The sequence below is a fragment of the Camelus bactrianus genome, chromosome 7 (genome assembly GCF_048773025.1).
Source record: "Camelus bactrianus isolate YW-2024 breed Bactrian camel chromosome 7, ASM4877302v1, whole genome shotgun sequence".
NCBI classification, from domain to species: Eukaryota; Metazoa; Chordata; class Mammalia; order Artiodactyla; family Camelidae; genus Camelus; species Camelus bactrianus.
The window spans coordinates 1,035,839-1,057,384 of NC_133545.1; the positions used below are offsets into that span (position 1 = coordinate 1,035,839).

At 51.8% G+C, this 21,546-nt stretch overlaps 1 protein-coding gene and 2 long non-coding RNA genes across 5 annotated transcripts in view; 1 reads left to right on the forward strand and 2 right to left on the reverse strand.

Annotated features, from left to right (window-relative positions):
• The window catches only part of DNAJB6 (DnaJ heat shock protein family (Hsp40) member B6), a 60,975-nt gene extending 52,843 nt beyond the window's left edge, over window positions 1-8,132 (reverse strand). For all 3 annotated transcript variants that reach the window (XM_074366639.1, XM_074366635.1, XM_074366638.1), the window contains exons 1-2: window positions 7,981-8,132; window positions 7,453-7,570 (exon numbers count right to left, since the gene is read on the reverse strand). The gene's annotated coding sequence lies outside the window, so the exon portion shown is untranslated. The remainder of the gene's footprint in view (window positions 1-7,452; window positions 7,571-7,980) is intronic.
• Window positions 8,133-8,424: 292 nt separating this feature from the next.
• Window positions 8,425-16,704, forward strand: LOC105075224 (uncharacterized). Its single transcript, XR_012507963.1, has 3 exons — window positions 8,425-8,667; window positions 14,247-15,047; window positions 15,214-16,704. It is a non-coding gene; the product is annotated as an uncharacterized LOC105075224 (long non-coding RNA).
• On the reverse strand, window positions 10,260-16,835 carry LOC123619110 (uncharacterized). Its single transcript, XR_012507964.1, has 2 exons — window positions 16,699-16,835; window positions 10,260-12,486 (listed from the first exon to the last, which is right to left on the reverse strand). It is a non-coding gene; the product is annotated as an uncharacterized LOC123619110 (long non-coding RNA).
• Between the last annotated feature and the right edge of the window lie 4,711 nt (window positions 16,836-21,546).

Here is a 21,546-nt window from a genome sequence, read left to right on the forward strand (position 1 = left end):
TGGCCCTTCACACAGGCAGGACCTGCTCACCCTTCTTCAGTGAAACTGTGAGCGGAACTGGGGCCATTTAAATTACTAGCTTTTTCTTAACTTTTGGTAGAGCATGCAAAGTGGAAACTGGCAAATAATGAATCCATGTGAAATCAGAAAATACAAGGATGATCATGGGACATGATGAACGTCCAGCTGCACTACTGTAGTAATCACACAGCAACATGCAAATGTGTAAAACTAACACGCTGTACACCTCTTCCATGTCAATCACACATCAGTAAAAAATTTTTTTAAATCCAGGATAAATTATCAAAATCAAAAATCTATGTAGCAGGACAAAAAAATTGACAGTGGAGATACCAACAGCAGAACAGTCAGCTGGCAAGTCGACACGAGGCCTTCCCCTGAGTGGCTGAGAACTGGCAGGGCCGTTTTGGAAAAAATATTTACCATCCACAATTTCCCATTTTAAAATGAAAAACACCCTGCAGGGCGGAGGGCACGGTGAACATGTGTGGTATTTGAATGCTTCCGTGTCAAGCACTGGTCTAAGCAGTAGGTAGACACTACTGCAGCCTAACTTCCCCGCTGGGTAACCCAAGGCCAAGTACAGGTCTGGGTCAAACACCACAGCGGGGAGCTAGGAGTCAAGATCACCCCCGGGTGCTCCAGTGAGAGCTGCCGTCTTCATCAATGCTGTGTGACAGGAACCATCTCTCTAGGCAAGATGTAGAAATTTCTGCATCAAAAAATTTATGCAGCTAAAAAAAAAAAAAGACTGCGTAACTGTCTTCCACAGAGACTACCAACTGCCATCCTAGCCAGTGTTCTCGGCCTCACGTTGGGCCTGAGCCTCAGCCCTCAGAAACAATCACTAACCTGTTTCATTTTTCCAACCAGTTAGGTGAAGCCTATCTGACTGCTCTGCACTCATGGAGCTGAGCGTCTCTCCCAGCTCAGAGCTCTCTGTAAGTGCTCCCTGAGTCTACATCCTTTGCCCATTTCTCCACTTAATTGTGGGCCTCTTAACTTTTCTAACCACATCTGACAAAGGCTTACTGGGATCACTGGAAGTCAAGCCTCAACCATGTCTCCTAATAACTCCTTCAACATGGGGATGTCCAAGGGTGTCATCCACTGCTAAGCTGGAAGAAAGCCGCACGTCAACAGTGCTTCTTGGGGGTGGTCTAGCTCAAATGGGGACGATCTAGCTCAGCGGTAGAGCGCGAGCTTAGCATGCATGAGGTCCTGGGTTCAATCCCCAGTACCTCCATTTAAAAAAAGAAAGTAAATAAACCTAATTCCCCACCCCCCAAGTGTAAAAAAATAGGGCTTCTACCAACACGGGACACTGAATGGTGTTGAGAAATGAAGCAAAGTAAGGGCTGCAGAGAAAGAAGCACGTACAGACACCAGAGAGACGGGCACGCAGTGTGCATGGAGAAGGGGAAAAAGGCACGCGCCTAGATGAGGATTCCTGGCTCCATTCCGAAAGACGCCATCTCACCCAGCAGCATGGCAGCCTGTGAACCTGCATTTCACACAACACCTCAGGTGACTGACACAAACATCCACCCAGAATGTGAGCCTGACACTGCCAGTCCACCTACCAAGACGAGCCATGAGAACCCACGCACAGCAGCAAAATGCGAAAAAGGTACTGCACACACAGCACACGCCCGTGTTACACACTCTGACCCAGGCCTCCTGCCAGGCAGACGCCCGCATCGCTGCATGCACCCAGGCGACCACCAACTAGCTCCTCTCTGGAAAGATGAACTCCCGCTTCTCTAAACTCCCATTTCTGCAGTCCCTCCAGCACAGAAACAAGTCCTGTGATCTGGAGCTTTGTTCACCTGAGGGCTAGTGCTGCTGGAGTCCTCACAATACAGATCCCCTCTGCCTCCAAGAGGCCGTCCCTGCTCCCTATTCTCTAGACCAGCAACCAACTCCCACTTCCACCCCTACGAGTCCAATCCTGCCCATCCAAGACTATCACTTCCTCCAGATCTTACAATTACAACAAGAAAGAGCAGAGGGTATACACACACAGGACCCAAGATGCTCCTTCTGGGTGGGAATTCAAACACCCATTTCACTACTAGGGTGCACACTTCAAGCAACACCCAAAACCAAGTTCTGGCTGCCAAAGCTAAATCAGCTAGCATGGGTTACAATTACCGTACAGGTGAATTAAACCATTATTGAGTGCACTTACAAGTTCTACTTTATTACCAGACAGTTCTTGAAAGTAAAGTCTGGGTAAAAACCTGAGATTTTCCTTCTATTAAAAGGAGGAAAAAGTGCATCATGAACATCTACACCTGTGCGTCACTGGAAAAGTACTAGAAACACACTTGACAGGTTCCTAAACCCCTCTGCTACCTTCAAAAATTCACTTCATTCGCTTTACTTTCCTTGACCTATCTCACCACTCCAAGTTCTTCTGAATTCATGGGTAAGTAAATACAATACAGCCCCCTTGAATCACCTGCATGCAGCCCAGGATGCAGCAGACAAAAGATCTAGCTACAAAGATACACTCTCCAAAACAAAAATGTAAGTTAAACTTAAAACATTCACGGACACCATTAAAACAGTACAAATTTAACTTAACCCACTTCCCCTACAGAAAAAGAAAGCAGAAGACAGAAGCGAGCCCTGTGGGACAGGCAAAGATGAGGAAGCAGCCTACAGGTCCATCCCAAGGAAGAGGCAGGGCCAGAGTCATCTCCCAAGACCTCATCTGTCTACATATAAGGCGCATATCCCTCCTCCTTCCATGCATTCTCACCCAGAAAACTGCACCTCCTGTCACCTCGGACTCTGGAAAATACATCCAAGTTTTGGCTATTTGAGGTGCTCTGTGGTGAATTAGTTCTAAAACGCCAAGTTTTTTTCGAATAGCTTAGCCGACCCCCTTGAGTTATACAATTTTGGTTTTAATGATTTCTGAAGGAGAATTTCCAAGTCATTACATATGGCCCATTTTCTTAACAACACTTAAAAAAAGTGTAGTGCCCCACATGACTGTTACAAATGTATCACCCTCCTCGCCTCCACAAGATCGTCCCTGAGTCAACTTACTCAAGCTCGCTGCGTGGCCCAGACACCTGCATTCCGAGGCCTTCTGCTAGCTCTGTCCCAAATCTTGGCCATCCACACATAAAAGGTGTGTAACTGGGCTTAAGTGATCGTTTTTCCACCCACGAGACCTTTCTGAAATCTCTCTCCATCTAACCCTAAGAAACCCTGCTCTGCTTGCTATAAAAGTTGCTCCTTTGTTCCTTTCCAATCCAAGAGACTCGATGTTGAAACTGGAGCTGAAGGGAGGAAAATTACCTTCCTCCTTCCAGAAAGCCTTTCATTACTATTCACCCATAGACTGGTACTCATTATACGTTGTTTTACACAATGCAGTTTGTCCACTGAACACATTCCTTACCTTTAGCTTAAAAAACCAGCAAATAAACTCATTACATCTACTAACTTGGAAAAGGAGAAATTTTAAAGAGAATAGTCTCTCTAAAGGTTAAATTCATGTCATGACATGAAACTGATTTTGTGCAATATTACCTACCTAATGGAATGAAAGCAGGCAAATTTAAAAAGAAATGGTAGATCTTGTGGTAGCTCACAGCCAAAAAAAAATGTGACAATGAATATATGTATGTTCATGTATAACTGAAAAATTGTGCTCTACACTGGAATTTGACACATTGTAAAATGACTATAACTCAATAAAAAAATAAAATAAATATAAATAAATAAATAGTAAATCTGGACAAGTATCCTACATATCATTTCATTATCTGAAAGATTCTCAGCACACACATAGGTAAGAGGAAGACAGAAATCAATCAATATTCCTTATTACAGATCACCTGCTTACATATTTTGCTCTTACCTGATATGCCCTGAAGTATTCCTGAAACAAAGAAGTTACTTCCTCTATAATTCAAGATCCAAGACCATTTTTTCAACTAGCAATCATCACCTATTAGACACTTACAGGCATGACTAACCTCGTTCCATTAAAATAAACTATAATCCATGGCAGGTACTCAGCCTTGGTTATAACACCTGGCGGGTACTCAGCCCAGGTACTTGTAAACTGAATTTGTAGATGCACTTTTCCGCCAACTTTCCTGACCTCTGGATTCCATTAGTAACTACGGAAGGGTAATGGAGGAACAGACAAACCAGGAAAAGGGATCCAATTCAACCAGTATTTTCTGAGCACTCAGGTGCAAGACAATGCTCTGGCCGTGAAGGAACACAGACGTTCAAATTCCAAGCCTGCCTGAAGGAGTGCACAGGAGGCCCGGGTGTGCCACCCCACACATCCAGCAAACTCTCAGCACCTTGCTGACAAAGGCAGGACGAGAATTTTAAAGGGCACAAAATCACCTGCTGCCTGAGGAAGTCGCCCTTCCAAAGACAACTGACCCTTGTAACAGTTTAAGAATCCTAAACTACTTGGAGTATTCTGACATACAAATAGTTCTACTGCCTCACAGCCATCTGCAATGGTTGCTGCTTTTTATTTAGAATGATCAAAAAATCCTTACAAATTTTAGAAAGGGTAACAATTTTAAGAGAAACCTGAGCTATGCCTGAATAAGGTACAGCTTTTGAAACGAGGTGAACGACGCAGCTTAGATCCTCTCTGCTGTGACACGCCCTGCAACCCTCACAGATGTGTCTGCTTTCACTGTTTTTTCAGAAAGCATTTCCCCCACCTTAAAAACAGACTGTTTTTTAAATTTATTTTCTTTTTTCGGTTCAGAAGCAAAGTTTTATTCTTTGTTCAAGCAGAGAGGCGCTCACTCCCGCTCCAGAGCGGCCTCCAAAATTTACTTCTTTCTTAAATAGAATCAAAACAAAAGCAAAACAAGTTTATACTGTATAGCACAGGGACCTATATTCAGTATCTTGTAGTATCTTATGGTGAAAGAATATGAAAACGAATACACGTATGTTCCTACATGACTATGCCGTACACCAGAAATCTACACATTATAAACTAACTATACGTCAATAAAAAATACTAAAACAAAACAAAAAAAACCTAAAAAGTCAACTGGGTTTTTGTATGTCCCACTAAAAATACAAACGTCGAAAGAAAAAAACCTTATTATCATATATAATAAAAACATCAAGATTTTTCTAGCTGACACATCCAGTAACCATTTTCTTCAGAGGCTTTAAAACTGCCTTTCTATTCCTACATTATCATTTTTAGCAGTGTTCTTATTTTCACCAATCTCATTTTTCTTCTCTCACTTCACTTTTTTGAAGTGTGAAATTCTCTTAAATTCCATTCACCAGCGATAACTACAGCCCTTCTTAATCCTGCCACTGACCCTGTCCTGATTCACTGGTAAGTCGCAGTTACCCGGCTTCCACCGCTGGGTGGTGTCCTGGACAAATTTTAAGCAAAGCAGAGTTTAAGCACAGAACACCATCCTAAATTCAAGATCATTCCCACAAAAAAAAAAGTTTTCTAAAAATCCTGAGAGAAGTAACGCCAAAATCACTAAGGTGACATGGTGAGGATTACACTGCGATCCAGAAAACCCCAGATGAAAATAACTCTGCCCTCTTAGAAACTAAAAAATGCACATAGATGCTCCCACCCCAATCCTGGTTTCCGAGTTTGCTAGGCTGAAAACGGCATTGGTGAGCAGTACAACTTCCTTGTTTGCAACTGTCCAAAACAGAGTTGACACGAGGGTAAACGTTTTCACCCTTGGTCCTAACACCTGAAAACTAACGGGCTTGCTTTGCGAGGAAAACTACTGTATGCCACTTGGTTACAGGTTTCACACTACAATTCCCCATCCCTAACTGAGTACTCAGAGTATTACTCAAACAATACTCTCTACCCAGGCCTCCAGGTGAGTCTCAGTTCTGCAGCCAGAATCTCCCGGATTTACCGCTTCCAAGTCAAGAAAACGAATTTTAAAATACTGCTATTTCGAAGAGGGTACTCACCACATGCCAAATTCCTTAAAAGCTCTTCAATTCCCAACTCGCCTGTCTTGTACAGCACACCGAGCCTGTTAGACACATTTCGGGAAAGCGGCTCCTCATCCCCTTTTGTTCTCCCGCTTCCTGTCAAGTCATTCGCACCTACAAACCACTAGACCGAGCCAATTTATGCCCCAAATTCATACTCTCCATAACCCAAAAAATCCACAGCTCACTAGATAGTATGCACAAAGGGCACTCATTTTTATTAGGGACCACACAAACACTAAAGTCCTAAACCCATGGGAGCTGGGGTCTCTTCCTGGGAGCAAGTAAAGCCTGGGTTAAACCTCCCAGACAGAATCAGAGGACGGGGCAGTCTGGGCAGAGGGAGTACACGACTCCTTCCAGATACTGGGAAAACATTCTGATGCACATAGTTACTTACAACGTGTGGGTAAAACCTGAAGAACAATCAGCAAATAAACAAGTTCAAATGGTTAAGAGTTTGTTTCTCTTTCCTTTTTTGGTCATTCACCCTAACTTCCAATAAATCAACTAATTCCCTTAAAACATTTCAGCCATAAAATACTACTACGAATCCACAACTAAAATAAAAAACGTTGAGAATACAAATGGCGCCGTCAGCCTACTCTTCCCCGGGGAGGCGGTGGGATTTTTCCACAAGGGCCTTTCCGTGATTCACGGGAGTTAGTAACGAAGCTTTCATGTCTGACTAGCAAGCCACACATCTCTGAAAACTTTCTGCGACAGTACGAGGTTCACAATTTCCACTTCTTGCGTTAATTCTTTCCTAACTTGGGCAAAAGTTGATATAAACTTGAGTTATATAAACTGCCGCACACCTTGAAGCTAAGCCAAACAAACTGGCTCTTCCAGTAGACTGAAAGCCAGCCATCTCATTTCGAAAATTAAGAAACTTTGGGAAAGCCAGCGGGGAGTCCCAGATACGCGGCCCGGCCTCCCCTCGCCCGCTTCCCGGTCTCCGTACTTGGCAGCGCGACCTCCCGCGAGCTTCTCTCTTCCTACAAACCTACCTCCACCTGGTTTTAGGGTCATGTACGTGGGACCTTAAAGAGTTAAAAACAAGCCTCCCCTGCTGCAGGCCCCCGGCCCCCGGCTCCGGCCGCAGCCGAGCGAGACGCGGAGCGACCTCGGCCCCGCACCCGCCGCCCGCACGGGCCCACCCCCAACCGCCTGCTCGGGGCCCCAAGGACGCGGGGGAAGGGGGCCTGAGAAGGGACCGGTAAGGCGGGCGGGAAGCCGGCCCCAAACACGGCCCCCGACCCGGGGACCCCTTCCCCCGCACCCCGGCCGGCGGCCCCACACCCGGCCCCGGCCCCCGGGCCCCTGCCCCCCGCGTCCCCGACCCCCGGCCCGCCGCGGCCCGGCCCCCACACGCCGTGGCCAGGGCCGGGTCGCGTCGGCGGCCGGGCCCGCCCCCCGGCTGCCGGCGGCCCTCACCAAGGACTCGGGAGCCGGCGGCGGAGGGCGCGGCGGGGTGGCGGCCGGGTGTCCTCGGCTTCGGCTCGGGGGCGCTGGTGGAGGCGGCGGCGACGGTCCTCGCGCTTTCCTTTCTCTCCTTTCTCCAACAACAAACAGGAAGTGCGTCACGCGGCGGCGGCGCGGCGGCGGCACTTCCGCCCGGCCCCGACGCCGCGCATGCGCTCCGCCCGCCTGCCCCCGCCTTCCCGAAGGTTCTGCGGGGCCCAGGGCGCGGCGGCCGGCGCGCGTGCGCAGTGGAGGCCCCACCGCGGGAGTCGGACGGTGGCGTGAGTGGAGTTGGCGCAGGCGCGTCTGTGCGGCCGGCGAGCGTCCGGTCCCCGCGTCCCCGCCCCTGTCCCCGCGTCCCTGCGTCCCCGACCCCGGAGCCCGGTTCCCGCCCGCTGGTCCGTGCCGCGGTCTGGGGCGCCGGGAAAGCCGGGGGCCCGCGGTCCCCGTGTTCCCTGCGTCCCCCGGGTCCGTCTGTCTCTTAAACCCTCGTTGTCTCACCTGGAGCTCGTGGCAGGTGACCAGTTGGCCAAAGGAAGAGCGTTTGAGTCAGTCGTCTGTGCCTTTCTCGGCAGGTTATATAAATCCGCGTCCGAGGAGGGCAGGGCCGCGGCCGGTGTCACCGCACCCGCCCGCGGCCCGGAGTCGGCTTCCCTCGGTGTTGACAGTGCTGTCCTGCGACGGCTCCCATGAAAATGGGTCCCTGCAGCAAGTGTGGGCTAATCTTGAAACGCAGACAGCACGAAGACATGAATTTTAAATAGTAAGTGGTAGGCTGGCCACAAATAACTTTCCTTACCTCGCTCCAAAACATAAATAGATAAAATAGTTATTAAAACATCTGTCAACGCGCTGAACTGTACATGAGAAAAATCAACCAGTGCAAAACAAGGCAACCGGGTGTGTTTCTGGGAGAACAGGAAAAAATACCTTGGAAATTAAAGGAGTGGCGATGTTTAAGCAACTCTGTGAGACGATCTCTCAAGAGAAGATTAAAGGCTTATTCCAAAGTCAGTGTTAGCCCCGATGGGGCGGTGCTGCTGGAATCTACTTCACTGGAAGGTCACTTCAAAATGCAACAGCAGGGGTTTGAACTGGTGTGAAGGCCTTTGGAGAGAAGTGAGGACAAGGTACAAGGGCACCCGGTGGGCCTGGGGACAGCGAGCAGAGGTGGCAGAGACATGGAAGGTACTGGGGCCTGGAACCTGCTGGGCGAGGGAAGCCAAGCCGCGATAGGTCGGGTCTGTAGGACGGACAGAGGAGCGGGGAGACTCTGTGACTTTGTTTCCTCAACTGCAAGATGGGGATAGTAGGCTTGACGTGAAGGTTAGCTGTGTGGGCTTGGCGCGCACTAACACTCAGTAAGTAACAACTCTCCTGTGTCGTGGCCTCGTCAAGAAACTGATGAAAGGCACGGACTTCTCCCCAGCAAAGTAAGTGCAAGTGGCAGGAGGGAACTCGTAGACACCTATTCACACACACCCTGCCACCCCCACCCCAGGGTCCAGGGACCTCAGGTGAAGGTCTTGAGTGACACAGGCAGTTTTTACTATTCTGTGAAATTTACCTTCAATACGAGGGTAACATTTGCAAAAATTTGCCCTGAGGTGGTAAATTCAAGAAAAGAGAAAGAAAAAGTAGATACATGCGAGGTTATTGATCACAGCTTTGCAGATGACCAGTTCCTCCTTACCAGGAATACTTTGCAGGCCATACAAATGATAGCGCAGTTACGCTTACTAACATCACATGTATCCAGCACGCTACTGAGATAACGTGATGCCATTTTTTGTAAAGTTGTATTCGTGTGTGTGTGTGTGTGTGTGTGTGTGTGTGTACATATAATTTCCCCTCTATGCTTCTGAGTTCTCGGCTGAGACTCCCTATGATCAAAGAGAAAGGAGAAACACAGAAAGGAGTTTACTGATATGTATACTTCAGGAATGTAGGAGATAGCAAACTGCACAGGCTGCCCCAAGCACCATCCGGCATAGCATCTTCACACAAAGACAAAGAAAGATGTTGGGGGAGGGGAAGCCAGTTAAGGGAGATGAACCAGGAAAAGCACAGCGAACCGGGGCGAGGTTGTCGTGCAGATTCCCGTCTGCTGTCTTCTCCACGGACAAGAGATTCTTGTGATTTAGAATCAGCCTCCTCTTCCTGGTACCAAGAGAGAGACTCGTTTACAAATGGAGAGTTCCCTTATGAATGTAAGTTTCCCCTACAAAAGGGTAAATTTCTAGTCTCTTTTCAGAGTTTCTCCTGCTTCTGCAGTTTCTCAAAAAAAAGAAAGTTTGCGCAAAATAATCCTTATGCCAAAGAGGCATATTCTGCTTTAAAACACACATGGGAAACTGGAAAACACTAAATTATTGCAGTTGTTTATATCTAAGTAATGAGATTTTACATCATTCTCCCTCTTTTGCATTTTCACTATTGTTTGAACTTTTCTGTTCGATATAAAATAGTTACTTTATTTATCATTACTTTTCCAAACAAATAAAAACATTTTTATGAAGTTGAAATCACGAGTCCCCCAGAACTCTGTAGTAGTGCGGTGTGAGACAGTTAAGAGGCTGGAATAAAGTGTCCGATGAGCATGCTTTTATTTATCCACTTAATCGGTCTCATGAGCATATATTGAACACCTACTGATGCAGGAAAATAGATGTGGGGTGTGAGGAGGGCTGTGTCCCAGGTCTCGTTTGAGCCCCTGGGACGTGCCCACCAAGCGTGGGTCCTTGGCTTCGCGCAGGAAAGAATTCAAGAGCGAGCCGCAGTTGAGTGAAGGTACATTTATTCAGAGAGAGACATTGAAAGGCAAGAGACGGGCCATGAAGTGTGGGGGTTGGGTGCTCAGATTAAAAGTAGGTACACACTCCATAGACAGAGTACGGCTGTTTCTGAAGAGGGAGAGGGAGGGGCGGCCGCAAGGCGCCGTGTTGCTGGTTTTCATGGGCTTGGTGGCTTCATATGCTAGTAAGTGGAAGGACCCGTCTTAAGTAGCCTGTGGAAGGGGCTGGGATTCCCAGGAAGTTGGCCATTTCCCACTCTCTGACCTTTTGTAGCTAGCCTCGGGACTGCCATGGTGCCCGTGGGTGTGTTATTCACCACGTTAATATATTACAATGGGCTTGTAATGAAGCTCAAGATCTGCTGGAAGTTAAATCTCTCATCATCCTGAGCCTCAAGGCCTCCTGGGGGTTGAACCTTTCACCATTTTGATGTTAATTGCTGTGGCATTCCTTGCATGGCTGTGCCCTGCCCCCTTCCTGTCTCACCACCGTACACCAGCATGACCTGGGCACAGGTCAAAGAAGGCAGGCCTCTTCCCATTAGGACCTTACAGCCCTATGTGGAAGGCGCCTCTACACACCAGCAGTTCCCGTGCCCTGTGCCCAGGCCCCAGGCCCAAGGGAGGGGCCCCCGAGTCAGGATCCGAAAGGGGCAGGTGGTTGTCAAGACAGGCTTCCCAGAAGAGGCACGGAGGGTGGAGAGAATTCCAGACAGGAGACATTTCCAAGGGTAGCCAAGGCCAAAAATAAGTAAATAAATAAATAAAGGGTACTATTTTTAAAACTAAAGCTGTTCCACGTTCTAGGAACAGCAGCAGGATTCTGATTTCAGGAGGAGAAATCTTTTGGTTATGCAAAGGTAGGGATACCAACAAGGTCTAGAGGAAAGAGATGCGGGCAGAAAGACTGCAGTGAGGTGAGAGACCTCTCTGTGGGGAAGGGCATCTCCGCAGAAGGGCTGACAATTTTAACTGAAGAAGGGGGACAGGAAGGGAGGACGGGCGGGGAGCAGGGCGGGGGGTGGTGAGTGGAGGCCTGAACGGGGGGGGGGGGGGGGGGGGTGCCAGTAAAGGTAGCCTTGGAGAAAGGGTGCAGCCTGGGGTTTAAGAGCCTCATTCCCAGAGAAGCAGTGACAGCTGACGTCCCAGCATAAAGGGTGGTCTCCGAGCTTTTCCAGTCCTTTTGTGACATCTCAAGTCTTCGGGAATGTCTGTTAATCTTTCTGGCCTGCTGTTACCTTTGTGTGTGAACGGGAGCCTTGAAGAGTGAAGGAAGGGCAGGTGTGTGCGCAGGAGGCGACAGTGACAGCTGGACTGGTGCCGCTCTGGGGGCCCTAGAAGAGGAGCCCAGTGAGGGGCCAGGTTCTGGGCAGCTTGCAGTCATTTTGGCAGGAGACTCAAATTATTTTATTGGACAACTAAAGAAAACAGTGACTGTGAAGGCCTTGGAAACGTTCAGGGTTAGAAAAGAAAAATCTAGAGCACTTGTGCGGACGATGGGGTGAAGGGAAAGGAACAATAAAACTTGACTGCGCAGCATGAAGGTGTTAACCGGGAGAGGTGACCCTCCTGGATGGGGTGATCAGGAGGGACAGCCACTTTCGGTGGAGGGGAGAGTTAGGATGTTGGCCCCGCGGAGAAAGGGGACAGCGTGGCTGTAAGAAAAGCACCCGGCAGATGTTGTCACCGGTCACCGGGGGCTTCGAAGACCTGTGGAAGCGCCAAGTCACAGTTTAAGAGCCTCGTGGCTGTGGGAAGAGAAGAAGAAGCTGGGACCCAGGAAATGGTGCCTGCTGCCCTCCAAGAAGAAGGAATTTCTGAGAAAGGCTTGGGTAATGTCATCCAGCGAGAACCAGAACGAGAGCTGAGCAACGTCGTGGTTGAGTGTTGATGGCCCTTGCTGGCGTCGTTGCAGGAGACTGGACTACAGGGGGGCCATTGTGGGGATCCCAGGCAGCAGGTAGAAAGATGTACCCCCAGCAGAGAAGGGAGGAAAGACGCCACCCAGAGCAGGAAGGTTGAAGAAGGCCTGGCGTTTGTCTGGTTCTGTCGCTCCTTTCTGCCTGTCAACTCGACGACGCACCTGCGTATTGCTAGCCGCAGGGCCTGTGGGCAGAAACGGAACTGAAGGCGTTGGAGAGACAGCGATGGTCGAAGTTCAGTCTCAGGGAGTCTGGAGGTTTCAGGCCCAGCGTAAAGGTAGAAGAACTCACCTTGAAAAAAGAGGAAATTTACACCTTCCTTCAAAACAGATGGTAAGAAGAAGGAGGTGGAGACGGAGAGGTCAGATGTGGGACTGCCAGCACGCAGCTCAGCCAGCACACAGAGGACTAGGGAGGAACTCTTAGCTCTCAGAGCTGTCACTCTGCCAGGCCTCAGGACAGTTTGGTTCCTTGGGTGAGTGGGGGAGGACAGAGCACCGGCATTGGGGCCGGTAAGGAACCCTGGCTGCTTCTAAGTAGGGACCGCAATGACGCAAGACTCGGTGCCTCGCATCCCCAGGATGCCCAATAAAACATCGATGATGACGGTGCCACGCCTTTAACCGGGCCCCGGGCCTCAGTTTCCCCGTCTGTGAAACAGGAAGAATGCTGGCCACTGCCCCGTGTAGATGGGTTGGAAGTAACTAGTCCTTTGAGATCCCCAGATGAGAGGGCGCACCGCAGCACAAGGTGTTGAATGAGAAACGGGCTGTTTCACGTACGCAGGTACGTCTCTCTAATCAAAACACTGTCTTCAAAGCCCCGGAGGAGCATGCGTCAGTCAGAAACCTCAAGGGCACCCAAGGTTGCATAACCTCGAAGAGTCCTACGTAGATACATGGTTTATCTTTTAGATGTCCTGCCTTCAAAATAAACTGCCCACAATTTGTATTAGAAATAGCAGCCTTATTCCTGATCGATCTATCACATTAAACAGAAACTTTCACTGTACTACAGAATTATTCAGTACCTACACGTACGTTCGCAGAAATCACTCTGTTAATGTCAGGACGAGTTGCTGGGGGAGGCATAGCCAGCGGTAGTGCCTGCTCAGCGTGTGAGGTCCTGGGTTCAATCCCTGGCACCTCTGTGAACAGCAGAAAAGACACGTTGCTAATCGGGAAAAAAGCAGACTGTGGAACAGTATGTGTGTGTGTGTGTTCTGCCTTTTGTGCGAAAGAGGAAGAGTAAGGGCCGTTTGTGTTACTTAGAAACTCAGGGATCACACCCTGGAGACGCGGAGGGTGGGCCTGGGGTAACATGAGACTTTTCAATGAACGCTTCCTCTGTTTAGAGTTTGAGGCTATGTGAGTGTATTCCCTGTTGAAACTTTTTCAGAGGTAGGTCTGCACACAACAAGGAGAGAGCCCCCATCCCACAGGCTCAGCTCAGAACAGGGCGTGGAGCAGAGCCTGCTGGTGCACACGGCTGCCAGGGCACCCTCCCGGGGAGGGCGGAACGGGGCTGGGGCAACAGGGGACCTCAGTCTATGCTTAAACACTGAAGTTTTTGGTGTTTTTTTTTCTTAAAAAGAACCCGGCATCTTAAGTAGTCTCCCAGACACCTTACGACAACACTGGGTGGCCGTGGCTACGATTCTGGGCAGGAAATGAGAGCAGGAGACCATCCCTGCTGTCAGGCACCAGCCACTGGAGGCCGAATTAGGTGACGTTTGCAGCTGACTGCGAATGACACGCTCCGCACCCAGCCTGCACGTGTGCAAGTGTGCGAAATCATCTGAAGCCAGCTGCAGACACCATACGTGTGTGTGTGCGTGTGGAGAGAGACAAAAGGGCTGTGGCAAAATGTTAAGAATTGTTGGATCTAAGTGAAAAGTATAAATATTCATTTATTCTTTTTCTTTTCAATGGAGGTACCGGGGATTGAACCCAGGGCCTCGTGCACGTCAGGCATGCACTCTGCCCCTGAGCTCTGCCCTCCCCCCTATCCTATAGCTTTAACTTCTCCTTGTCTTTGATATTTTTCAAAAGGGTTGGGGCCAGGACACGGGAAGCAGAGGATGAGAAGAGGAATTTGTCCACCTGGTTGTTTGGCTCTTGCCCAAGGAAAGTGGATCCACCAAGAGCACGAACAGACGCCCGACAGGAGGAGCCCCTGGTGAGCACCGCGTGACGGGTCCGCACGTGTCACAGCCCCAGAAGGCCCGCGGTCGGGGTTCCGCACCTCCTGATTCAGGTGAGAGTGTGTTCTGTCCGCTGACCTTGAACGTGGCCCAGGCCGCTCTCAGCGGCTCTGGTCCAGCCCTGAGGCATCGTCCACTCACTCGGCATCGGGGCGGAGCGGCTGTGCACACCCGGCGGCAAAGGCCCCTCACTGCCGACGCGTCCCTGTAGGTTCTTGTTGGCACCACGGCTCTTCTTTGCTCCCCGCCTGCCTGACCAACACCACGGCAGTCACCTCACAGACCATGCGGCAGTTTTTTTAAGTGACGAAAATATCCAGAAATGGTTTGTTACTGAGTTCCTTCTGCTTGACCCGCACAGTGTTCGCAGCTGCAGGGACACCCTCAGCCGGTGCTCCACAAATGCCCCTCCATCAGTTCAGGATCCCAGAGCTCCAGAGCGGAGCCCTGAGGGCCTTCAACAAAGCCTGAAGAGGTGGCCCTGAGGGGAGACGCAGCAGGAGCCGCAGGACGGCCAGGCTCGTCCCCACCATGCTCAGAACCGCGGGACGGTCAGTATTTGGAAGCTGCTGGATTACTGCGCGTGGCTCCCCGATCCACTGCGGGAATCCACTCCCCTTCCTCCAGCCCTAAAGGGCGCACTTCACAGGTAGGTTATGCCTTATGTACAAATGAGGTACCTCTGTGCCTGCAGTTCACAAATGAATTTATCTAGAGTCAACAACTACACAGGGCCAGGACAGAGCAGTCGCACTTTCAGCACACTTGGATTCTGTGAATCTGCGAGGGCCGTGACGTGTGTTTATGTTCTGCAGAGGTGCCCTGGGAAATCAGCAAGCAGATGAGAGACTTCCACGAAGTATCGGAACACCTGGATAATCACTTAAAGCAACCAAAAGCTGCCTCACGCCACACACAGAAATTAGCTCAAAGACACCAAAATGTAAATCTAAATCCATGAAACTTTTAGGAGAAAACACAAGGGACTGTCTCTGAGACTCTCACAGGCAGAGATTGTCCACACATGCAGAGCATTCGACATAAAAGAAAAAAATTAATCAACCAGGCTCACTAAAAGGAAGAACGTTTGTTCTTCAAAGAGCACAGTTAAGAAAGTAGAAAGACCAGTCGGAGGCAGAAGAGCCCAGCTCTGGGACCAAAGCCCTGTTTCCTGCTCACCCCTTACACCCACTGGGACGGTGGCTGTCGCAAAATCAGGAAGTAGCAAGTGCTGGGGGACTGCAAAATGGGGCAGTCAGCGTGGAAACGGTGTTCCCGTTCCTCACAAAATTAAAACCAGAACTTCCGCCTGACCCAGCAATTCTAGCTTCTGGGTGCTCTCACTAAAGAACAGAAAGCAGATCTCAAGGAGACGCCTGTGCACCGTGTTCCTGCAGCGCCATTCACACTGGCCCAGGGTGGAAGCCAACAGGTGTCCTTCGACAGGTGATGGGTGACAAACGCGGTCCATCCCTACAGTGGAACATTAGTCAGCCTTAAAGAGGAAGGAAATTCTGACACCTCCTGCAACACGGATGGAGCTTGAGGACACACGCCCAGGGAAACGAGCCAGTCACGAAGGGACAAGCACTGTGATTCCACTTACATGAGGTCCCTAAGGTTGACAAGTTTGTAGACAGTAGGACAGTGGGTGCCAGAGACTGGGAGAGGGGAGAGGAGCTGGGGTTTAATGGGGACGGAGCTTCAGTTTTACAGGATGCTTTGTGGAGATGATGGTGGTGAATGTATTTAACACCAGTGAACAGGACACTTAGAAATGGTTAACACAGTGAATTTTATGTTTTGTGTATTTTACCACAATAAAAAAAGAAATAAGAGGGGGAAATCCTATGTGGGATCTTTCTGGTTGACCACAGGCCATCACAAGGCTTTGTCCTAGGCTCGGCCCCACTCTTTGTCCCTCTCACTGGACTTCAGCCCTCATTCCGGAGCTGCCACCGTGGACAGCCCATGGGACCCTGACCGGCCCCAGGGCAGAGAGGGCAGGACTTGGGCAGGAGATGGTGTGCCTGAAACTCAGATCTTCCCAAATGGGACGGGCTCCTGCAGGGCAGTGAGACCCCCATCCTGGAAGCGTTCAGAGTGTAAACTAATATAGTGAGGGTGTCTGAGAGGAGACTCAAGCCACGAGGGTTTTTCTGGAGGAGAACTGGCTGCTGGCTGACTCAGAGCTTGTGGGGCGACAGGACTGGTGGAGGCTCCCACAGCCTGGGGCGCACCGAGTGGGGTTCCCTTCCCTTCCAGCCGTGTATCCACTTCTTTATCTAACCAACACTTACCAAGCATGTAGTATTTCCCACATGTGCCAAGAAATGCAGAGCAGGTGACAGGCGGCCTCGGCCCTGGTGGGACGTGCGCCCGCTGCACTTTCTCCGACAGCTTCGGGAAGGCCGCCTCTGGTGCTCGCGGAGCCTGGTTTAGGGTTAGTCACGGGGGGCGCTGCGCCGGCTGGGCTCAGGACCATCACCGCAAGGACGAGCCCCTGATCAGCCCGCTCCACCAGTCGTGTCTGCTCTTTGGAAATGTCTCAGATACCTGCTGAAGGAAATTTCAGTCAACAAGTGCACGCAACCTTAGGCAGCTGGGATTTTAATCAAAAGCACCGAGAGTGTACGGAGTCCCTGGTCGGTTCCTTCCTCTTTCCTCCCCCAGACATAAGACCAGCTCTGCCACGGCGCTGCTCGCCCGGCGCAGGCTCGCTCGGGTTTCCCAGACGAGGAAACTGGGCTCAGGGACACTGGCTTCCCTGGGCAGTTTCTGGGTCTGGGAACTGGAAAGAATGGCCTGGGTCTCCGGGCCGGGCCTCCTCCACCAGAAGGTCACTTACTCCCCAACAGGGTGACAGCAGCTTCGCTCCTCCACCTTGGACTCAGACCAGCTGATTTTACGGAGCCCACCCAGCTGAGCAGAAGAAGGAAAGTGAAATCTGCTGGCCTCAGAAAATTGCCGCCTGTCGCAGTCATGTTTGAACCCCGAGAGTGAAAGCAGAGTGAGAATGTGCAGATTCTGTAGCGGCAACTGGCACACGCGCCTGTCGCTCTTGAAGGCTCTCCAGCGCTCCACCTCTGCAGCAAAGCCCCTGCGGGATGGCTGCGCTCTGGGGTCCTGGAAGCTAGCATGTTTCCCTCACTCTCCCTACTGTTTCGAAGCCCGGATGAGTCTGGGGAAGGCCTTTCCAGGGTTGAAATGGAATCTGTAGCCACAGGACCACTTCCCACATTCAGCCACCCTGCAAACGGAGCCCCCAAACAGAGCCAGGGCTCCTGGGTCCCCACGGTTCAGGCAAGCAAACCGGGGCAGCCCCTGTGCTCTAAGAGACTGTCTCTTCAACACAGACCATTCCCTGCCGTCCCGAGTCCTTATTTAATTTTTCAGACCTACAGGAAAAGTGAAAAACCAGTCAAATGAACACGGTGACCCTCCCCCTCCGTTCACCAATTGCTGCCATTTCCCGGTAGCTTGGTCTCTTCCTTTTTTAGCTTTTGCTGAACCATTTGGAAGCAGGTTACTGACAACGTGACGTTTTACTCCTGAATATTTTAGCATCTGTTGCCTAATGAGGAAAGGTTCCTACAGACCCTCAAAACTACCATCACTTGTAAGAAAACAAACACGTATTCGCGAATACAGTTTGCCAGGTAAGTGAGGGGGCGGGAGGATGCGCTCACAACGCACCGCTCGGCACGCAGTTGTTTGAGCTGAAGGCAGCTAAGACCCAGCAGGACCTGCCTTTCCTCTCCCTTAACTGCCGAAAGGATTGCGGACAGGAAAAGCGCTACCACCAGAGATAGCTTGTACATCGCAAAGACTTACCTGCGCGGCCTGGTGAACACCTGTTCCTGACCAGCTGGACCGGCTTCCTCCGCTCTGAAGCCGGGCTCCTGCCCCCGCCCCGGAGCTCAGGACGGTGCAGATGCCCCCCTGCCTGCCTGCCTTGGAGTCTCGTATGTTTATGTCTGAAATTGGCTTTTCTCCTGTTAATCTGTCTTATGTCAGCTTAATTATTGGACCAGCCAACGAACCTAGAAGGGAAGAAGGAGAGGATTTTCCTTCCCAGCAGAATCCAGTTCTGAACATCCCCAGTTGCCTCCAAAGTGACTTTCACTTTGTCGTTACGCCCAGGCTTCAGCCACGGCTCATGCGTTGCGTTTGCTCATGTCTCTTCTGTCTTCTTTTTTTTGGAGGTACTGGGGATTAAACTCAGGACCTCATGCACGTCAGCACATGCCCTACCACTGAGCTCTGCCACCACCCCTCTTCTGTCACTTTTGTCCTAGAATAGTCCCCTGAGCCCCCACCCACATCTTATTTTTCTTGCCAGGGAGTTTTGACAAGAGCCGAGACAAGCCAGCTTGCCGGATGCGCCACACCTGGGATTCGTCTGATTCTTTCCTCACGATTACATTCAGGTTAAATGGTGTGGCAGGTCCTGCCCCTGCCGAGGGCCAGTTTGTCCCCACGGTGGGAGGTGCTGGAGGGCGATGGGCAGGCTGTCTCGATCGCAAAGGCTCAGGTTTGCCTTTGCAATGAACACGTCGTCTGAGAGGCGGCAGGCCGCAGTGGCAGCGAGGACTTAGTCCGTTAGCAGGGTCGCGGATCGGAAGGCCAGCCCACCGAGCTCTGCATCTGCCCTCTGCAGATTAACACGAGACACGTCCGTGGGGATGGGCAGAGACGGGGTGGCGCCGCAGTGTTCACCATCCATCGCTACTTAGTGGTGAGCTTGCAGATGATTTTAATTGCCTCCCTTGCCATTTTTGCATCTTCTAGATCTTCTGCAATGAACACATATTGCTTTTATAATTCTGAGGGAAATGTGTTCAACAGTTTCAGGAAGAGAGGACGAGGGCGGGGAGGAGGGAGGTGAGCCCTCAGTCTGTGTGGGGAAGGCCGGCGTGGAGTGGGGTCAGTGTGACGGAGGAGCAGTGGGCGCACAGGTGCTGGTGCCTGTGCCAGGCCACCTCAGGTCAGCCTCACTGGCCTGGACAGAAGCCTGTTCCCTCTCGCTCCCTGTGTCCCCTGGGCTAGAGGCCTGGCAGCTGTGCAGCCACCCCCAAGTCTGTCTTCCTGCACCTGGCACCCTGGGGATCAGCGCCTTTGCTAAATAAACTCACCTGGGCTTCTCCTGGTTGGAGTGAGCGGTTTCCTTGTGGACACTGTGGGTCCCTCCGTTGGCATCACTGTCCCCAAGCCCTCCTCAGTGTTGGCTGCTCCTCTAGCCGGCAACCCCGTCCCTTGTCCACCCTGGAATTCCCGGGGCCTTCCGCGGTCTGAGGCGCAGAGTAGGTCCCCTAGAACACTGATGGACTAAATGAGTGGTGAGCACGCCCGTGGACGTCTGGAGGCTGGAGGTCGTTGTGCAAGAGAGCCAGAGGCTCAGGGACCTCACTCCAGTCGGAGGGACCCTGACCACCAGCCTGGGCCCGAGAAGCCACCAAGAGGCGGGGCTTCTGTGACGGGGCTGATGGGCCAGAAAGGAGTCTCTGAAGGCCGCCTGCCAACCCAGGCTGCAGAGCAGAGCTGGGCCTGGGAGGGTCCCAGGGCGGCCGGTTTGAGGCCCATAGTCTTGCTGGCCCCCAGGGGGGTCAGGCTGAAGTCCCTGACCCCCATGGAGGGCGCAGGGTGGCTCCTGGGACCCTGAGTGGCGCCAGCCCCGGTGCGGGCCGGGAAGGAGGGCCCGGCCACACAGATGTCCCCGAGTGCCGCGTCCGGGGCTCATTCCTTTCTACGTTCTCCCCTTCATTCTGTCTCCGGTTCATTCTCCAGTTCAAGCGCCGTCCAGTCACCAGTGCTGTCCCTCTCCTGGGAGGAGGGGCCTGCCTCCGTTCCCAGGGATGCTTGGGCCGGGGCGGTGGGGGGGGAACGCAGGCAGTCAGCTTCCAACGGCTCCAAGATGCAGAGAGATTAAAGTTCTCTGCTGGGGTCGCAGGACCCCCCCCACCAGGACTCTGACAGTTAGGCCCCCAAAGCCCTTCGAAGGGACCCCAGGTGGGCGAGGGCACACCCCCAAGTTCGAGTACGTTTTGTGTGCACCTGCTGAGGGTCACTGAAGTTAGCCTTTGACACAGCCTGGTGTTTTCCAGAAAGAGTGAGGGTTGGGGAGGCTGCACGGCCACCTGCTCCGTCACTTAGACACTGTCGCATCTGCAGAGCTGTTCCAGAAGCACAGGGCACGTGCGCATCGCCGAGGTGACAGCAGAAAAGCTCACACCGCGGAGCAGAGGAGAGCGGCAGTCAGAGTGACGGCTGACAGCAGGGAGACGCTTCTTGTCTTGACTGCACCTTTTTTCCTTCGGAGTAAAAGTAGTTTCAAAGTTGGAAAATCATGACAACTGTGTTGCTCACAAGAAGCGAGATCATCACGCTCTCACTGCTGCTTTACCCGTGGGGCCAGGTGGCTCTCGGTCCAGATCAGGGAACTGTAACAGGGCTGCCGTTCTGTCGGCATCAGGTGACGGGCGTCACGGCGACCTAACCTGACAGGCGAGGACACGGGGCCACCCTGTCCCCAAGCTCCTGCTGCGCCGGGCGCCCCCGGGCCCCCACCACCCAGGAACTCTTTCTGTCCGCAGCCACACGCTCTCACCACAGCTGTAACCGCCTCACCTTCCCAAGCACCCCTTCTCTTGGCCAGTATTCCTGGTGTTAGCAGACTCACGGGCCAGGCCAGTGGCGTCTGAGGAACAAAATCTGACCGGACGACACTGAGATACCTTCAGAGCCAAAGAGCTGCAGGCGCACCTGCTGCGAGGGGCCCCCCACGAGCTCGGGGCCGCGGGCGGTGCTCCAGGGATGGTCCCCACCGGGGGCCTCGGGTCCTTAGGGAACCCGGGGCGCTGGGAGGCAGACCTCAGCCCAGTTGGTTCAGAAGATGGCTGTTCTCAGCAGCACTGTTTCCCCTTTGTCCTGAAGAATTAAACCTAGCGTTCTAGCTCCTTTTAGAACGAAGACTGCATCCCAGCATTCCTGGCAGCTCGGCTCAGGCCAGCGGGACCAGGTGAAGGGTCACGTGGCAGATTTCCGGCACTTTCTTTAAGATGCCCCAAGACACCAGGAGCAGAGCCTGGACTCCCCCCTCCGCCCGCCCCCAGGGCCTGGGTGCAGCGCCTGTCCCTGGGCCTCTGTCG